At 55.0% G+C, this 20,010-nt stretch overlaps 1 long non-coding RNA gene across 2 annotated transcripts in view; it reads right to left on the reverse strand.

Moving 5' to 3' along the window:
- The window catches only part of LOC125135611 (uncharacterized), a 45,681-nt gene extending 41,812 nt beyond the window's left edge, over positions 1-3,869 (reverse strand). For both annotated transcript variants that reach the window (XR_007137012.1, XR_007137011.1), the window contains exon 1: positions 3,791-3,869. This is a non-coding gene — a long non-coding RNA (uncharacterized LOC125135611). The remainder of the gene's footprint in view (positions 1-3,790) is intronic.
- Positions 3,870-20,010: the final 16,141 nt, after the last annotated feature.

A 20,010-nucleotide genomic window follows, 5' to 3' on the forward strand; every position in this document is an offset into this window, starting at 1 on the left:
CCACTGTGCCACGACGGGAACTCCTCCTTCTTCTATCTTTTAAAGACCTTGGTGTTTATGTTCGACCCATCTTTACGATCCAGAGTAATCTATTTTAAGGTCAGCTGATTAGCAACCTTAATTCCCTGTGCACTTCCCCTGTGTCATGTAACATAACAGATGCTACAGATTCTGAGGTCTAGGATGTGGACATCCTTGAGTTGCCAGGATTCTGCCTACTGCAGCCTCTATCTAACTGGTAGGGTTAGGGCCAGCAGATGGAAATTACCGAGAGTCCAACTGCAGTCCAGTCCAAAAAATCAGGAAATACCTATTTTTTTTTTTTCTTTTTAGGGCCGCGGGTGTGGCACATGGAAGGTCCCAGCCTAGGAGTCGAATGGGAGCTGCAGCTGCCGGCCTACGCCACAGCCACAGCCACTTGGGATCCAAGCTGCATCTGTGACCTACACCACAGCTCATGGCAACACTGGACCCTTAACCCACTGAGTGAGGTCAAGGATCGAACCTGCATCCTCATGTCAGGTTCATTACTGCTGAGCCATGACCGGAACTCCCAGGAAATAACTTTTTAATAGGATGGCCTACAGGTAGAATTGCCTGCTATTAAAGACTGACTCTCCAGTCTCTACAGAGCTTCAAGCATTGGCCAAACAGCCACGTATTCCTAGATAAGTGGTTACAACATGCCAAGGACTCCACTAAGCACTGGTCATACCTTACACCACTAATCTTCACAAGAGTCCTACTAGATAGAAGTTATTATTTTAGAAAAGATAAATCTGATGCTCAGAGAGACTTACATGATCATCCCAGCTCTGCCTGGTATTAGCTTCATGACCTCAGGCATCATTTACCCCATCTGTAAAATGGGTAGAATAATGGAACCCACTTGGAGGATAATGAGGATTACACGTGATAACAACAGCATCTAATTCATTGATTTGTTGAATCTTATAGGAAATATGCCAAGCCCAGTGTCTGTCTCATTGTAAAGGCTCAGTAGCTCTCACTATAATTCAGTACCTTACACTTGGAAGGAGGTGGTAAATCCTTGGGTGTCTACCCAGCACTTGGAAACTTCCCCTAGAGCCAAACTCTGGGTCTCAGGCAGCCATGTTTCTCCTCCACGGCGCTGACTCCTGGCAATGGCTGATTGGACCAGCAGTGATCCCCTGGCTCAAGCCAGATCAATAGATGTTCTCACCCAGGAATCTGGAATCAGACACCTGACAGACATTTAACTCAGCCTCTGTGAGTTACTCTCCCTCGACTTGGTGCTATGGGACATTCATGCTCACTGAGGAGCAAAGAAGAATCCATCTCTAGAGAGAGGATTAAAGCCATTTTCCAGAAAGAAGCTGAGAGAAAAGATGGAGGGACCAGACAGCTCTCCCCACCCATCTCCCCTCCCCCCTTGTTGTCTTTTTAGGGCTGCACCCACGGCATATGGAGGTTCCCAGGCTAGGGGTTAAATCGGAGGTGTAGCCACCAGCCTACACTACAGACACAGCAACGTGCAATCCGAGCCACGTCTTTGACCTACGCCGCAGCTCACAGCAACGCCAGATCCTTAACCCACTGATTGAGGCTAGGGATCAAACCTGCGTCTTCATGGATACCAGTCAAGTTGCTTAACCACTGAGCCACGATGGGAACGCCTCCCTTCCCCTTCTAAACCTGCCCCACTGCCACTCATGTTTTCTTGAGACACCCATGTGTCCTCCCCACATGTCACTCTATTTCAATTTAGTGGCCTTGAGTTAGTATGTGTTATTTACAACCAAAGAGCATTAACACACAGGTGTTCACAAACATTTGCAGACCGTGGGAGCAGAAAGGGACCTTCAGCCCCTCTCTTTGTTTACCCATCATGGGCATTGTGGTGCAGAGAGGTTAGGCTCACTCCAGGTGACACTGAAGCAGTGCAGAGCCAGGATCAGCATCTAGAACCTCCTGGTTACCCAGGTTGAACTCTGCCTTCCGCCCCTGGCTATCTCCAAATTTGTTCCTTCAGCTCTAATTCCTAGGGTTTGAGACAGTAACAGGACCTGAGGTGGGGTAGAGCTAGGGACTGGGAAGGGTCCCGGGGTTCTGGAAGGAGTTCAAAGGAAATTTCAGATTGGGAGATGGAAAAAAATCCAATCAAAAGGCCAGTTTTGATGCAGGATCTGGGACTTTCCAACAGCACCTGGGCCTGCCTGGATGATGCTGGAAAAGAGAGGAGCCAGGCATTCATTTGCATATATGCAAATGAGGCCCTCCACAGCTGCCCAGAAGCCACCTCTGCTTAGAGCACCTCGCTCAGCAGCTGGGGCTGCTTTCATCTGTCTACTCAGCCTTGGAAGACAGGGAGAGGGGAGCCTGTCAGAGCTTCCCAGCAAGCTGACAGGGACACAGAATCATCCCAACACCCCTGGGCTAGAGGAGCAGAGTCCAAACCTCCAGAGTATGGGCGGGATTCCAGCAGAGGCGCCCACCACAGTGGCAAGCACTTCCCCAGGCTTTGCTGGCAGGAAAGCTGCAATTCTTTGGGGGCTCCCCCATTTTCCTCTCCCTGGCCTCAAAAACCACCAGGCCCATAGCTTCTCCTCTGCAAGGCCTACCCTTCGCCTGGGAGCCCAGGGGAAGGAAGAGACCAGACAATGCCCAGGGGTTGGGAGGCCAGACCTGGGACCCAGCTCCGCCATTGGATTCCCCATCACCTCAAGCAAGCCTCAGCCTCGGCTTTCTCGTCTATAAGTTAAAAGGAAAAGGAGCTTAGAATTCATGTTTTTAGCCACAGAACTCCTTCCCCAACAAAAATGTAGGTGGATCACCAGTTCCAGCTGCCACAGCACTTGGGGGACAGGGGTCTCTCAGCCCATTTGAAACCCACCGGGCTGGTTGGTCTCTAAGGTCCCTTCCTGCTGCCATTGGGGGATTTCAAGGCCAGGAACAGTGGCCTGGCAAGTGTGGGCGGGCAAAGGGCAGTGGGACCAAGAGGGGTGAGGAGGGTTTAGTCTGACGCAAGACCCAAAACCAGCCAACCAGTCCCTGGGTTAACACCCACTCAGCCCTCAAGGTCATGCCTCCCGAACTGCCCTGGGAACGTCCTGGTGAAGACGCTCAGCCTTGGGAAGACTTCTAAGCCTGTGAGGCAGCAAAGGGGGCGCTTGTCCACCTCGAGGCCCTCAGGTGCCATCTTCAGTTTCTCTCTCTCTCTCTCTCTCTCTCTCACACACACACACACACACACACACACACACACACACTCTACTTGTCCTGGACTTCAACACCTCCCCTCTCCTCCCCCCTCTGCCCCACCCCCACTCGGCCAGCCCAGCCCAGTCCATCCCTGGGAAAGAATAGGAACAATACCTGGAGAAGGGGATCAGGTATCCTGGGGGGCGGGGGGCGGGAGGTCTGGCCCCTACACAACACACAGATGGTTAATCCCTGGGCAATTCTGGGCTTTTTTTCTTCCCCTCCCCCCATCCGTCTCTCCTCTGTTCCCACTCCTGGGCTCCCCGCTCCCAGCGCGCTGCGCTCCTGACAGACATACTTTTCAGAAGAAAAGGTAATTTGCCCTGGATGGCAGTTAACCAGTTGTGGGGCCCAGTGAGTCCCTCTCCAGCCTCAGCTCCCTCATCTGCGACACGAAGGGGCTGCATTGACGGGCGGTGTTCACGTTTGGGGTGTTCCAGATCCCTTGGAGAACCTGAGGCCACCAGGCGGACAGACACATACACGTACGCATAACACCCTTTCACAGACAAGTCGAAAGCCCATCCCGGGACTCGAGGAAGGTTACCCTAGCGGGCTGTCCAGGCTCAAGGTCGTAGTCTAGGACGCGGGGCCCAGCTCCGTCGCAGCTCAATCGCCAGCTGCCCCTCCCATGCCCTGGGAGGCAGATGCCAAGGATTCGCGGGGGGGCGGGGCCAGACCCAGGGGCCACCCGCACTGGCCACTCCCACCCCTTAGCCCCTCCTCCCTCCCCGCCCCTGGCTGGGGCTCGGCTCCAGCGCTCCTGGCACATCCCCCACCCCGACTCCCACCCACCTCCTGCTGTCCCCAGCCTGCGGCAGCTCCCCAGAAGGAGAAGGAAGAGGAAGATAGGAAAGGAAAGGAAGAGGAGGAGTGGCCCCTCGTGGGCAGGGCCCAGAGCAAAGGAGCTGCCTCCTCCGGCCCCTCCTTCTCCACCGCAACCCTCCTTCCCCGCCCCCCCCGCCCACATACCCTGGGCATCTGGAGGTCTGTCCTCCTGCAGTCATGGGCAGGCTGAACAACAGGGACCTGGTCAGAGAGCCAGGGGCCTCCCCTAACCCCTTCTCAAATCCAGCCAGCTCAGCGCAGGTCGCTCGCGCGCGCGCACACACACACACACACACACACACACACACACACACACACACACTCCCCTCGGGAACTTTAGCAGCTCTCCGTTGAGTTGACGTTCCCAACTCCGTTCCTCGCTGAAGGCTTTCTAGGTCAGACTCCAGCCACAGCCATTCCTGCCTTGGCTCCTAAAGCTCCTGTCCACACCCGCCAGCCTGCCCTGCCAGCCACATTTTCTGGTCTCCATACACGTGCCCGGAATAATCTCTCTCTCCCTCCTCCTCTCATCACCTCGTGTCCAAATTAGCTGAAATGCTGCCTCCTTCTTGGAGCCTTCCTGGATATCCAGTTGGAAATCCTCTTCCCCTGAATTCCCACAGCACATTCTCTGCCCGCTCTGTGGCCTTTGCCACATTCATTTTGTGAGTAAACTTGACCATGCGGGACCATGCAACTATTTAGTGGCACCTATAATGTGCCAGGTGTGGGACCAAGAGCTTTACTGGAGTTGTCTTATTTCATCTTCCTACAAATTCGAGAGAAAAGGTAGGTGTAATTACCTCCATTAAGAGACAGAGAGGTAAAGCCACATCTTGGACTCCCCAGCCACGTGTTTCTTTGGCCCTATTGTGTCACCTAAGTTTCTTTCTTTCTTTTTTTTTTTTTTTTGGTCTTTTTTTTTTAAGGGCTGCACCTGCAGCATATGGAAGTTCTCAGGCTAGGAGTCAAATCGGAGCTGCAGCTGCCACCCATAGGCACAGCCACACAGGATCCGAGCTGCTTCTGTGACATACACCACAGCTCACGGCAACGCCAGATCCTTAACCCACTGAGCGAGGCTAGGGATCGAACCCACATCCTCATGGGTCCTAGTCAGGTTTGTAACTCCTGAGCCATGACGGGAATTCCCTGTTGCCTAAGTTTCTCAAGGGACAGGATCTTATTCACCTGTTTTCCTAGACGGAAACATTAAACGGTGAGGGAAAGGGTGGTGGAGGAGAGAGGAGGACGCTGTGTGCAAGGCACTGCACTCACGTGATGGTCTTCAGTCCTCACTGCCTCTCTGCAAAGTGGGCATCACTATGCCCAGTTCATTGAGGAGACAGCTGAGGCCCTGAGAGATAATGGGACATACCTGCTGGTAGTCACTGTCAATGGCAGCACCAGCCTTCTTTCCAAGCTTTCTCAGGCCTCGAAGCCCCCTCGGCCAGCAGTTGCAAGCTTCATAGTGTTCCCCGAAGCAGGGATAAGCTTTCCCGGTGCCTCCCTCCTGTCAACAAATGAGCCCTCAAGTGTAGAGTCCAGTGACTTTTGTAATTGAAATGTATTTTCTTACTAACTTCCATTAGGTGATTGGAGCTGTCTTCCCAGGGGTAATAATTTTGGCCTCAAGACATAATTAAAAGCATGCAGGAGTACAGTGTATGTTTTTTAATGGCACAACTAGAGGAAAGCTAATGATTTTATGACACAACAAAAGCACAGCCCAGAAGCTGCATCCACCCCCTCTCCAAAGTTAGAACCAGTTGGAGGAAGATGGGCCTTAATTCTCACCTAGTCTTTTAAAAGCAAAGAGCGGTTATAAACTACCAGTTTTAAACCCTGTGCTTGTAGGTACTCTTTATCAATGACTTTGGCCTGTGGTTGTCTGTTGGGGACTCATCTAATAATGCCTTTTTTTCAGGGTCCTTGATGAGCTCTTTAAAGAGAAAGTTGGTCTTTTTCCCCCAGAGAAGTATGGCGATCATGTTCATAATTTATTATTTCTTTAAGTGCAAAGTGGATTTCCTTTAAGAGGAACACAGCAGGGCCCACTTAATATAGATCCTGTTAATAATGCAGTGGGACCTGAAGGAGTCAGGTTTTAAGTGGGCTGCAGTCACCCAGCAGAGAGAGGTGAGTAAAGGACCAGCCACCCAACGGAGCCGCCTCCCCCAACAGGGGCCAGGGGCCACGGCAGATCTGTGGCTGATTTTTCCAGGGCCTTTTCCCAGAAGGAAAAAGACCTATATCTGTGAGGCAAACTGGGCTCCACACCCCACCCCACTTTTCTTTCCTCTGATTTGCTCATTCATCCATCCCCTCACTCCTGTATCCATCCATCCATCCATCCATCCATCCATTCATTGAAGAGGTACCTGGGCAGTTGGGGTTCCACAGCGAAGAGAGACAGTCTGTGCCCTCAAAGAGCTCGGTCTGATGGGGGAGGCCAGTGAGAAAGCTGACAAATGGGGCAGGGAGTGCCAGGTGCTGTAACAGAGGTGTGTGCCCGACGGGGCGGGAGCTCTGAGGAAGGCATAGCCGCTCCCTGGGCAAGTCAGAAAGGGTTCCGTGAGGAGAGAGGGCTGAGTGGAGCCTTAAAAGTGTTTGTAGGTGGAGCGAGTCTGAATGCAAGAGGGAGTGGCAGGAAGGATAGTGGCAAAGACTAGAGCGTAAGGCTGGAGAAGCTCTGAGTAGCTGCGGGAAATAAGAATTGTATAAAACCACCTAGATGGGGGCGTGGGGGGGTGGACTGGGGGTCGGGGGCTGGCATATGCACACTGAGGTAGACGGAATGATGGGCCAACGGGAACCTGCTGTAGAGCACAGGGCATTCCACCCAGTGTGCTGTGATCATCTATGTGGGAAAAGAATCTGAGAGAGAATGAACATGTGTATATGTGTGACTGGGTCACTTTGTTGTACAACAGAAATTATCACAGCCTTGTAAATTAACTATATTTCAATAAGAAAAAAGAAAAGAAACCACCTAGAAAGGATGCAAACTAAGGACCAAATTGCTGGGAATTGCTGAAGGATCTGCCCTTCAGGAGGATGCACAGAGGGTGAGGAGACGAGTAAGGATTACAAGGGTCCAAGCCCCCACTTCAAACAAAGTGGCAGGAGAGATGCTGCAAGACCTCAGACCCATCTCTTGCGGATTAAGGACTCTGAGAGCCTCCCAACTAGCTCTGCCTTCAGACGAAGGCCCTCTGTGCGGTGGTGATGGCAACTGGGCTCCATGGGAGAGTCTGGTCTAGATCTGTGAGGCAGCCTGGGTCACAGGCCGGAAAACACAGGCCCCGAGCCAGCCCAGTGTCCCTAGAATAAAGGGGAGTCTTGGCTCCATGGTCCCCCCACTTGGAAGGCCCACTGCCAAGGTCCTCCTCACTGCTTCCTGGCCCCGCACATCCCCGCAGCTTCTGCTCCAGCACAGCCAGCCCTCCTGAACCTGCCCTCCCCCACCGAAGTCTCAGGGCCATACATCTGTCCTTCCATCCCGAATTAGAGCCACTTGCTCACATGCCCGTCCCCCTCCTCCGCTGGCGAGCTGTTCCCCTTGGGAGGTTCTATTGTTGGTGCAGAGCTCTGGGAGACTCCCCCAGGCTGCAGCCCACAGCAGAGGTTCAAGTTGCAGGAATCGCATTGGCTTAGGTGACCCCTCTGAGCATCTCCATGGACACAGAGCACCTGGAGGTGTGAGGGGAGCAGAAAGGGGAGGGGAGCAGAAAGGGGAGATGACAGGGCCGGGACCCCCGGCGGGGCCCCCCTCAGCACCCCCAGCCCCCAGGGAGGCTCTCTGGAATTGTGTTTTCCCTCTGTTTGGGGTTGAACCTGCGTTTAGTCCCCAGAGGGGAGGGCATTATTTTCCTCAAGGTTTCCAGGGGGTTGAAGAGCGGTTCATGTTTCTCTGTTTGGCAAATAGTCTGTCCCCTGATTCCCCTCCTAGGAATCAGGATTCCCAGAAATTAAAGCCAGAGGGACTCGGGTTGCTTTCTGAGGAGGGGCTGCCCCCGCAGATGCCAGTCGAGAGCGCGCACAAGCGGGGGAAATCCAGCCAGGAGGCGGGGGTGCTGGGTGGGGGGCACCGGGCCTGGGGTTTTCTCCGTGGGGGTGGGAAGGGAAGGAAGAAACAGCTCTATCTGGATAAAAAGGCCCGGGTCGCGGAGGGCCGGCTCGGGTGTCCCGCTCCCGCAAGACCCCTTTCATTCAGAGCTGGGTTGGGGCCACGAGGATCAGCGCAAGCCGCTCGGCTCCCTCCTGGGGGCACGTTTCTCTTTCGGTGGAAGGGAGCGTGTAGACGGCAGAGCTTTTGTGCTGGATCGGGGGCGGGAGGAGCGCGTCCCAGCTGAGAGCGGCGCCCGGGCCCAGATGCCAGCAGACGGAGCGGGCGCGGGAGGAGGGATGGGGCTGGAGCGGGCTTCGGAGCCGCGCTCGGAGATGGCAGGCGGCGGGCGGGCGCCTGAGCGAGGAGCGGAGCTGACACCTGAACCCCCGCTCGCCTCCCCCCCGAGAACACTTTAATGAGGCTCACAGCTGTAACAGCACAGAGCGCGCATTAACAATGCTAATTACCTAAAGTTTAGCCCGAACGTTCGCAACCCACCCGTCTTGGGAGCACATTGTTGTTCTGGCCCTGCTGCCGCACGGATGGGCCCGGGCTTATGATGAGGAGGTGACAGCGGAGCGCCAGCGCGGGTCAGGGTGGGAGGGGGGCAGGGTTGGAAAAGGGAGGGTCGTTTGTGCTGCCGGCTGCGGTGACCCCCATCAGAGGAGGAAGAGGAGTCTCCCGATCATGAAGGACGGTCCTTCTCTTAAGAGAAACCCGGGGAGAAGCGCCACTGATGCCCCCTTTGGAGAAAGCTGGGAGCGGAGACCATGGCCATGTGTTCCAGGCAGAGGGTTGTGGGTCCTTGATGGCCTCCTGTCCCACCACACGTCGTTTGGCAGCCTAAGGGGCCACCTCCTACCATGGAGCCCCAAAGTGCTTGTCACACTGGGGTGGGTGTGTGTTTAAAGCAGCAGAACAGCAATATATGAAACAGATGAAATCAGAGCAGCACTGATCAATGGTTCGAACTCAAGTTGGGGGCTTTGCCCCCTGAGGCCTCTGGACATTCCCAAGGTCCCCTCCAGGCCTCTGCACTGGGAAAACCTGGGAAACCAGTGCTATGGAACCACCTAGACTTCCGGCTGCATTGTGTCTGGCGTGAAGTCATGTCACTCCCAGGGGCTGCCGGAAGTCAGGCATTGCTGGAGTCCCAGGGCCTCTGACCAGGCCAGAGGGAGGACAGGTGTGGACGCTGGCATGCATGGCCACCTGACCTGTGGGCTCCTTACCCAAGCCTGCCTGAGTCCGGGGCTGGCCTTATAGACACCAGATCTATTAAAGTCAAAGGTCGCCCAGCAAGATACCACGAGACTGAGACCTCCCCACTCCTTTCTGCTCCCTCGAGAAGGGGAAGCCATACTCCCTCTGCCACAATGCTTAGCCCTTAGATTCTAACACAAGAGGTTATCCCATCGGTCCCTTCTTCTTAGTCCCCTGCCCCCCATGCTTTTTCCTCTCCCCAAGGAAAGAAGACAGGAAATCCATTCTGCCCTGAGTTTGCTTGAACATAACTTGGGTCCCTTCAGATTTCCCCTCCCTCCTCCATCCCTGTAACTCCCTAAAGGAACATCGGTGTCTGTCTGAGTTAAATCCCTTTCCCAGGCCTCCCCTGAAGCCCTCCCCCCAAGGAGGCCTCCCCCGAGAACTCTCTCAGCAACTGGTGAATTGAGCTTGGGATGCCACGTTGGTTCCCTGGGGTCAGAACAAAAATATCATGGCCCCCGTGTGTGTGTGGGGGGGGGGGGGTTGTGCCATCTTCTCCTACCTGAACTTTGTCGTGAGCCTAAGTCCCCCCATGACAGCTCAGCATGGCCAACCCAGCTCCCGCCTGAGACCACTCTGGATGAAAGGCAGGCCTTTTTTTTTTTTTTTTGTCTTTTGTCTTTTTGTTGTTGTTGTTGCTATTTCTTGGGCCGCTCCCGCGGCATATGGAGGTTCCCAGGCTAGGGGTCGAATTGGAGCTGTAGCCACTGGCCTACACCAGAGCAACAGCAATGCGGGATCTGAGCCGCATCTGCAACCTACACCACAGCTCACGGCAACGCCGGATCGTTAACCCACTGAGCAAGGGCAGGGACCGAACCCGCAACCTCATGGTTCCTAGTCGGATTCGTTAACCACTGCGCCACGACGGGAACTCCGGCAGGCCTTTTTGCTCCAGCCCCTGCATGGGGACGTCACTCCTTCTGTGGCAATGGCTCACCCACCTGCTCGCTGGCCCACGTCTGCAGCCACAGTCAACGGCTTCTCGGCTGGAAATAACCGCCCCGCACCCCGCTTCCGAAAGGAAAGGCTGAAAGCAGGCAAGGACTTAATGAAGGAAGGGGAACCCTTAATCAACAGAGGGACCAGAACTGATCTGGTCTTTCCCCATGGCCGTGTCCACCCGTGTCTTCACAAACCACAAGTTGACTCCGACTAAAAGCTGCCTGACTGACTGAGACCAGAAACCCCAGCTCGTGGTCACCCCCCTTGTGTCCCTTGACCGTGTCCATCACATGTTCTCTTATTGCCTGGGTGGTTTGTAAGCCAGGGGGGCGGGGCCTTGTCTTCTCTGCTGTGTCCTGAGTGCCCAGCTCATGGGAGAGGCTTTATCACTTCTTTACCTTCAATGTGTTTGGGGAAGACTGCCTTCTAGCTTGCAGCCTCCGGAAACCAGTGTGGGAGTCTCGCACCCAGAGGAGGCTGCCAAGCAGGCTTGGGGACTCTCAGGGCAGATGTGTCTCCTGCAAAGCCTCGTGCCCACGCCCAGGGCAGCCATCTCCCAGCCTTTTGTGGAAGGTGGTTTCTGACCCAACAGGAGGAGCAATGACTCAGCTGGCTTCTAGATGGGCCCTGAGCCTGAGGTCTCTCTTCCCCTCCTTCGTCCCCCACCTCAGCTGTGACTCATCTCTGAATCATCGGCCTCCCCTCCCCCAGAGGCTCCAGGAGGTTCTCTACCAAAAGCCCTGCCATTTTCTCAGAGGGCTCCTCTGATAGAGCTTGTGGTGGTGCTGCCTGCTGTCCCCATTAAAGCTGCCATGACTGTGGCTTTCCCTGGAGCTTGTGTGTGACGGAGTCAGAATTCCATGCCCAAGAACAACGGGACCAGGAACGTGTCACTTTTGGAGTCTGCTTGCAAACATGTAACCTCCAGCATTTCTCTGCAGCCTGACACATGCATCTGTCGCCACACACACACACACATGCACACGCACGCACACACACGCTCACACATGTAATCCCACTAGACACTACAACATGAAAGGGCTCTACTTGCACAGGATCTGTATATTAGCAACTGATTTTTTTTTTTTTTTTTGCAATTGATTTTTAAAGATGAGGGTGGGGGAGTTCCTGCTGTGGCTCAGCAGTAACAAACCCGACTAGTATCCATGAGGATGAGGGTTCAATCCCTGGCCTCACTCAGTGGGTTAAGGATCCAGCATTGCCATGAGCTATGGTGTAGGTCGCAGATGTGGCTCAGATCTGGCATTGCTGTGACTCTGGTATAGGCCGGCAGCTACAGCTCTGATTCACTCCCTAGCCTGGGAACCTCCATATACCGAGGGGAAGGCCCTAAAAAGACCAAAAAAAAAAAAAACACAAAAAAACAAAAAAAATGAGGGTGGGTGTGGAGGGGCAGGGGGAGAATAACCAAAAGAGTTTGAAAGCCTTTTATTTGTTTACACATTCTCTAAATTTCAGACAAAAAGATCTACTATGTAGGTTATCAACACTGCTAACCAACCACAGAACGAGATACTAACCACAGCAAGGAAGGGACGGGGCCTCTGACTCAGTCTTCGTGGACGTGCAAGGGCTCCACAGAGGGGCTGGGCTGTCCAGGGGTCTCCAAGATAAAGGCTGCTCGATGCTCACCTCAAGTTGGCTACAGGGCTGGACCTCTCCGGGGAGCCACCCCCAGGTCCCAGTCAGGACTGGACAAAGCCTGGCAGGGAGGGAAGAGTCCTGGTTCACGACAGCTCTTCCAGCCGGCCCTCTGAGTGAAGCCGTGGGGACTCCGCTTCCGGGCCAGTCCTCGTCCGTGGATCCAGATCCAGATGTGGGCTCTTTCCTACCTGGAGCTTCTCCTGGAGACTCACGGTCCACCCACTCTCTGGGAAGTCACAGCACCCACGTGTCCCCTTGGGATGGCGGGAGACGTGGCCCGGCCCCACCTCCAGCACGGAAACACTGAGTGATGGTGAAGCATCCCTCAGACAGGGCAGAGACGTCACAGCAGCCTTCACACCAGGAGCCACAAAAGAGTGGGCGCTTGGCACACGGGAGAAAGGAGGATTCCCCAGAGGGCAGAGGGGCAGGAGTGGGGCACGCAGCTACAGACAGAGACAACAACCACAGCACACCTGAAGGGGGTGGGGGGGGGGGAGGGGTGGCTTCTGCTTGTCCGTGGCTGGGGTGGCTTTTTAGAGGAGTCAACGGAGATCGCTTCTTCAGACCATTACACACAACTTCCTAAGTCTGGAGCCCTTCTCTCTCATCGTGAAAACTGTGTCTGCCCAGCGCTGGACACTGTCTGAAGTAAACTGAGCTGCTCGGGGTTGGACCACTCTAAGCTGTCCATCCAGGGGGAGGTAATGCGGTGCTGGATCCCAAGGTCCAGCAGGGAGGGAGTCCAAGGGAGCATTGGAGGAAGATGCTTGTTGGCCGGCATTTCTGTTGCTGGGGGCCAACTCAGCCACTATTTTGTGACTAAGGGTTTCAGAGAGAGTTGAGGCAGGGAGGGTAACAGAGACAGGAGAGCATTTTGGAACCATAGGGATACCCTGTAAAAGCAGCCTCCTCTCTGGTGCCCACAGCTGGAAGCAGGGACCCCGACTTTGCATCTCCTCTGCTCGCCCAGAGATAGAAATGGAGCCACGACAACTGGAGATCACTGGAACATCTCCAGGGGTTCCCCTTTCTAGCCACAGCCACAAGCAGTCCAGGGACAGAAAATTCCTGAGGCTGCGAGGCACCCAGGGTCTAGTCACCAGTTGGGACAGGCAGCTTGAAAGCTGAACCAACCCCTTCCCAGGCTTCTCACTCTCTGATTCAACCAGAGCCTGCGCTTCCTCCCCTGCACTGGAACCAGTGTCACCCCCTCCTGGGGGACGTCTTCAGCCTTCCTACTCCAGGGCCAAAAGCCCACCCAGAGGAGCCACGGGGGTCCTATGTGGTGGCAGCCCCACCAAAGTGGCCAGGAGCAGCCTCCCTCTGGGGAGAACCACGCTGGGGTTTTGGCCACTAGGAGAAGAACATCAATTTCTTTTGGTTTCCTGGCAGAGATGTTCCATTTCTTGGCTCTCAAGAGGGAATGTAATAGAAACTGGGCTTTAAAAAGGCCCTCAGGCTAAACACATTGGGAAAGGGGGCGCAGACCTGGCTGAAGACTCATTCTGGCTCTTGCACGATAGACTGTGACGTGGATGGGACAGTCCACTAGGACTCCGTTGCCTAGCTGGTCCAGTGGGTCAGCATCAGGCTGGGAAGTGGTCTGATCAGGCTGGATCCTCAGCCCAAGAGTGTCCTTGGGTGGAGGTGGAGGGGAGACCATCTCAGAGCTCTGCCCCTGGGCCAACAGCGTCCACCCTTCGTGCAGCCTGTGGGCTCAGGGTCCAAGGCTGGCTGCCCCGGGATGGTGCGGCCTGTCTGGCCTGGACGAGATCCAAGTCAGACGGGCTTCCATTCTCCCTCCTGCCAACACAAGGGACTAGTGAAGCTGGGTCAACCGGAATAGCCTTGCCCACAGGCTCTCAAATGAGTGAGTGGATCAAACCCCAGAATGCATCTTAGGTTCTCAAGCACTTTAAAGCCAGACTCCCAGCCAGGCATCAGGAAAGCTTCATGTCCCTCACTCTCCCAGAGATCACCAGACCACCAGCTGCGAGCCATGTGCTGTCCAGGGAAGGGCTGTCCCCAGAGCCTTCCCCGCAGAGAAGCCAAAGGCTGCTGTAGGCAACTCTGAGCCGACACCTACCCAGCGGTGGATATGTGACTTGCGCCGAGCCCAGGCGCTCAGCTTGAAAGCCAGCTTCTTTGGGGAACAGCTAGAGGCTGGGAAGTGGCTGTGTCATGTGCAGAGGAAAGGGGAGCTGAAACAGATGGCCAATTTCTAATGCTGTCAGTGCCGACAATGGCACGCTAGTGGAGCACAAAACTAGATCTGGCGAGCACCTGGCCAAAGGAGGGCGTAGCAGGTTTACTGAAAATGCCTTTGACATTGGGCCTCCCTCACACACACCAAGCCAGAAACACCCACGAAGCTGAGACAGCCTGGCTGGGGTCTCCGTAGGAGTCCACCCACCCCCTGCATGAGGCTGCCACCCCGCCACTCCCCGGCTCAGCTTCCTCTAGTGGGGACTGGATGAGACCATCGTGTGTGTCACTTTCTACCTCTGATCACGTCCCATCAGTCACATCTGCCTGCCTGCCACTGCAGTGATCCAAAGGCAGCATCTGGAGGCACAGGCTCAGAGTCCCTGTGGCTGGTGACACACTCCAATTAGGCAGAGGTCAACTGCACTTCTCCCCAACTCCCAGAGGGTGGAAATAAGGGGCCACCTTCGCTGCTCATCTTCTATGAACATGCATTCTAAACAGAGACCCAGATACACATACACCATCCTTGATGGCACCTGACATGTGATCAGGGTGCCTTGGGAGAGTGTTGTTTTAGGGCTGGAAAGCAACCTGAAGGCTTCCTGAGTCCAGCCTGTATAGTATCTAGGACACGGCTTGGCACATAGTCCACGCCCCGCCAAATGTTTTAGCCAGTGCCAGCCTGTCCAGCAACCCCTCATGGCAGGCGAGAAGTGTGTTCATTTTCCTCTGGAGGAAAAATGCCCAGAGCAGGTAAACACGACAGATGAGTGGTGGGCAACTAGGACAGACCCCCTCCCTTTCCTGGCCTGAGTCACAAATGGTCCCTGAGCGTCTGAGCATTTATTGCCAAAGCCAGACTCACTGCTTTCCCTAGTGCCCCGTGGACCAGCTCCTGGGTGAGCCGGGATGCTGCCTCCCAAACTCGCCTCTCTCCAGCCACCTGCCCTCGCCTCCTCTGCCCTGGGATAACTCATCTCTGTCTTCATGCTCTCACTCACACATTAGCTAGCAGTGTTTCTTTCCTTTTTTCTAGTACCTCATTTAGACCTCTTCAGCTACCTGGTGAAAATGTGCAAGGGGTATATTTTATTTTTCTTCTGCGCTACTGTTTTTTCCCACCACCAACCCACCCTTCAACATCTAGCATGGCAGGAGGGGAGGGAGGGGAAGGTGACGGAAGGGAAAAGGCGGGAGAAGGAAGAGGAGAGCCAAGCGCTCGGTGGGGAATAATCGTGAAAGGGCAAAGTCGACAAAAACCACAACCCAAGTCTACCTATGAAATCTCTGCATCCCTTCAAAAAGCTGAATCAAGACTTTTTCCCCCCAGGTCCTCAATTATCGCCAAACATCTTCCCCAAAGAAGCAGAGGTGAGTCGGGGGGAGAGATGGAAAGGTCCTTGCAGCCAATGGCTTTCCCAGGATGAGTGTCCCTTTCCAACTCCCTGCGGCGATGTGGGGCTGCAGGTTGGGGGAGCCAGCCTGGAAGGACCACGGGGAAAGGAAGCATCTTGTCTGGCAGCTCCTGGCTACCGGCAGGTTCTCCCTCTCATCCTGGAGCAACACACAAGGTGCACTTTAGCTCCCTAAAGGAGGTGTGTGTGAACGTCTCTGTTCTCATCATCCATACTAACCACATTGATTGGAATTCTAGAGGTGCCGAGAGGCCAGCAAAGGGGCTGCGGTGAGTGAGGGTAACCTGGAGATGTGAGGTGTTGCGTGTTGAGGGAGAACAGAGGTCCTGGGGCGCACACACCCCCATTTCATACATCAATCGCCTACCCCCTCAGCCTCGCCACCACAGCAGCTTTTGTTGCCAGACTGGGTTGGTGCCGTCCTGAATGGTCATTTTGCTCGCTGCCTGGGCTAGAGGTCACGGTTAGTAATTATATCTCTGTCGAGGAGGGTTCTGGCTGCCCGCCAGTCCCGGTCCCTGCCTTCCTCTGGCCTGCCCGGGAAATGTCACCATCAGCACAAATACTTCCTTCTCTTGGTGGGGCCAACGAGGGGGGAAGCCTGCAATGACCCTCTTTCAAAGCACTGGAGTGAAGAAAGGGAGGGGGCTGGGAAAAACGGCTGTGACCAGGGGCATTCCTGTGCCCCCTGACCCCCTTTCTGCCCCTCACAGCCTCTGGAGACCCCAGGGAGGTACCTCAGGTCTCGGCCAGCTGAGGAGACACAGCCAGGGTGCCCTCAGAACCCAGAGAGCATCTTATCCTCTGGGAACCCGCCCACTTCCAAAGCCTTCCCTGCGCACAGGGAGCCCCTGTTCCTTCTGGGAAACCAACTGGATGATGAAGGGGCCCGCCCACACTCTCCCCCTCAGCTTCCCTGGAGTCACTTCCTTGGGTCTCTCTCCCTGGCAGCCTGGGCAGGAAGCAGGGGGACAGTGCCAAGTGGCCAAGCCTCCCTGGGAGCAACTGCTGAGATGCTCAAAGGACGTTCCTATCCTGCAACCAAGGCACCTGGGCAGCACCCGAGAATGTCTTCCCCCCATCTTCCCCTCCATCTCCCCCCCACCATCTTCCCCCCCAATCTTCCCCCCCAATCTTCCCCCATCTTCCCCTCCATCTTCCCCCTTGTCTTCCCCTCCATCTTCCCCATCAGGGCCATGGGCCCGGGGGGTGGGGGGGGGAGCTGTGCAGGTCCGGGGCAAATGAAAGGATCTGTTGCTTCCCACTCCCTTCCCTACTTTTCCAGGCATCCAGATGAAGCCGGATTAAAAGGAAAACCCAAAGCGCACTTGCGGGGTGGGAGTGAGATTCTGGAATGGGAAACACACCACGGGGACAGGGGACCAGCCAGGCTCCCTTCTGTCTTGGTGTCCCAGCTGTTGGCCTCCTGGGCGTGAGGAGCCAGTCTGGGGGAACCTCCCAGGCCTGACCCCTCTGGAAGCAGTGCCTGGAAATCCTCTGCTCCCAAGGTTGTGGGCCGGGATCCCGCCCAGGATCTGGTCTGTCCTTTGCTGCAGCCTCTTCCCCCACCAAGCCGCTTCCTTCCATCCAGGCCAGGAGGGACCTCAGCTGCTGGCCTCACTAAGTTGGGACACTTTCCGCAGGGGGGGGGGAAATCCACAGAGGACCGACCGGAGACCCTCGTTACCTCCCACCCCTAGCTGGGTGAGGGGCACCACTCCTGCCTGCTTTGCCTCTGAAGTCCCCCAACCCATGGGGAATCAGAGGCCAGGGGGCTCCAGAAAGGAGGAGCTAGCTTGGTGTCCAGCCTGATAAAGGTTGGGCCTTCAGGAGAAAAAAAAAAAAAAACAGAAACACCATGTTGCTAGGGTTTCAGGCCTGAGGAGGAAAAATGGGTTATAATAACCCTTCCTTCCCCTGCCCTCTCGTTATTTAGTGCAGGAAACCAGGTCTCAGGCCCCCTCCTCAAGGGCCTTCCCTCTTCCCGTCACTTTGCTTTGCCTGGCTCCAAAGACCTTTGATCCTCCCCACTCCGTCCACTCCTCCCTCCGTCCCTCTCCAGGGATGAAAACCCTCCACAGGTGACACGGATGCCCAGCTCTGGGATGGAGGCAGGCGGAGCAGTCAGGGCATCTTCACTGGGAGGGTGGGCATGGCTCTGGCCCAGGGAGACGAGGGCTCCTGGGAGAGGGGACAAGGGCTTCTGAGGGCGTCAGGGAGCAGAGAGGAAAGGAGGCTGCTGCCAGCACCTGCAGACAGGCTGAGGGCTGCCTGGGGCGGGGGCATGGGGAAGGTGGTCCTTAGGCTCCCCCACTCCACCCACAGACTCAAAGAGCAAACCAGGGGCCCCTCTTCTCTGAGCCTTGAAGCCTAAAGGTACCACCAGTCTTTTTTCAAGAGCACAGGCCTGTCTCCCAAACTTGCCCCCAGAGGAAAAGTAATAAGTAATAATAAGCCTCTCTGTCTTCTTCCTTAAAACATCTGCACTTTTCAAAGGAAGAGTCAAAAGGAATCGTACTGCGTTCAAAGCACAAAGACTAAAATGCACCGCGAGTGTAAGTCGAGGGGGTATTGTGAGGCCATCACTGTGAAACCCAAACCCTCCCCCAACCTAAAACCTGTCCTCTTCCTCGGCTCTGAGGGAATCTGCACACACACACACACACACACACACACACACACACACACACACCCCGCCCTATCCTCCCTCCCCCAGCTCCCTATTTTAACCGTAACAGAGGTTCCAGACGGGCTGAGCTGAGCCTGGAGAGGCAGCTGCCCCAGGGCAATGACAAGAGCAGGGCACCCTGGGACCTGCTGCCCCCAGCCCAGGGGCTCTGAGTCCCTGGGGAGTTGAGAAGGAAAGCCAGAAGGGGCCCAGTTTCTAATTCCTCAGTATGGTGCCTGCACTGGATTTGCTGCAGGCCCAAAGAGCAGCAGGTCCAAAATGCCTACAGAAAACCAAGGGTTTAACTTCTGGCTTGGATCCTGCAGCTTCACCTCCTCTCTATTTGGGGAGCCACAACATTGGGGTGGGGCAGAACGAGGGTACCCTGGCTGTTCCCAGGATTTGAGCTGGGAGGCACCAGCTCATTGTTTCGGTGTGGTGACCTCTGCACACAGTGACTGGAGCTGCCCATGGGGCGCCTTCCCCACCCGGGCCCCATTCAGCAGCATCACTCTAAGCCCTCAGCAGCTCTGTTGGATAGAGGCTCATGGATGTGGAAAATGAAGCCCAGATAGGTTAAGTCATTTGCCCAAGGTCAACCAGCTAGAAAATAGCAGAACTGGGCTTTGAACCAAAGTTTTTAAGTGAATGTTACACTGAACGGAATGACAGCCCTCTCCAGAAGTTAGCCTTCCTCTCTAGGCTGCGCTGATCTTGTAGAAGGAAGTATCTTCATTCTGAAATCCCCAGCCCCAGGGTAAATCCTTCACCTTCCACCATAGACCCAGGCAGTCACTGTGTTCTTGTCACAGCTTGACCTAGGGGCCCTGATCACAGGCTGCCTGGCTCTTAAAACGTCAAACCCCCTTTGTCAAAATGGAGATTCCAAGAAGTGTCTAACCTTAGCTAATTCACACAAGAGAAGGGGGATAGAAATCATTTGGGGTCCCTACCTGACCAGCGCAGCTCTCCCACAATTATTGATATAGCGTTATGCTTTTTCAGAGTCCCAGTGTTACTATGGAAAAGACAGGACAAGTCTTATTACCTCCATTTCACAGACAGGCAAACTGAGGTTCCGAGATGTTAAGTGACTTGCCCAAGGTCACGCAGCTACTCGATGGCCGGGGCAAAATGAAAACCCTGACCATCCACATGCACCTTGTGATATTCTGGCTCTTTCTCTGGGGCCCAAATAAAGAGCAATGTGAAGTTGACCAACGCCTTCCTTTTTTCAGTACAGAAGGCGATAAAGGTGACAGTCACTTTTGTTTGCTTGCAGTATCCTGCAGGTGCCACCCACAAACTGGCTTTGCTGCCCCCACTTTCCACGTAGAAACTGAGGTCTCTGAGAAGGAAGGGGTCAGGCCCATCCTGCGGGAGTGAAACCAGGAAGGGAACTCTGGGCCTTCCTGATGTCCAGTCCAGAGCCCTGGCCACCCTCACACCTGCAGGAGGTTACAGCGCCCTCCTTGGCCGGCAAGCTGTCACAGCAGGCATGCCTGGAGAGAGAACAGGACCACCCCATCATGTGCCTTGAGCTGGGGAACAGATGTGCAAATGCTCTAAAGGGGATCTGTCACCTGGAGGGCCACTGTTTTGGTTTCAAACTTGATTTTTTTTTTTTTAACTTTTAAGCCATTCGTGGCTTTTGATGA

This window comes from Phacochoerus africanus, chromosome 9, assembly GCF_016906955.1.
Source record: "Phacochoerus africanus isolate WHEZ1 chromosome 9, ROS_Pafr_v1, whole genome shotgun sequence".
Taxonomy (NCBI): domain Eukaryota; kingdom Metazoa; phylum Chordata; class Mammalia; order Artiodactyla; family Suidae; genus Phacochoerus; species Phacochoerus africanus.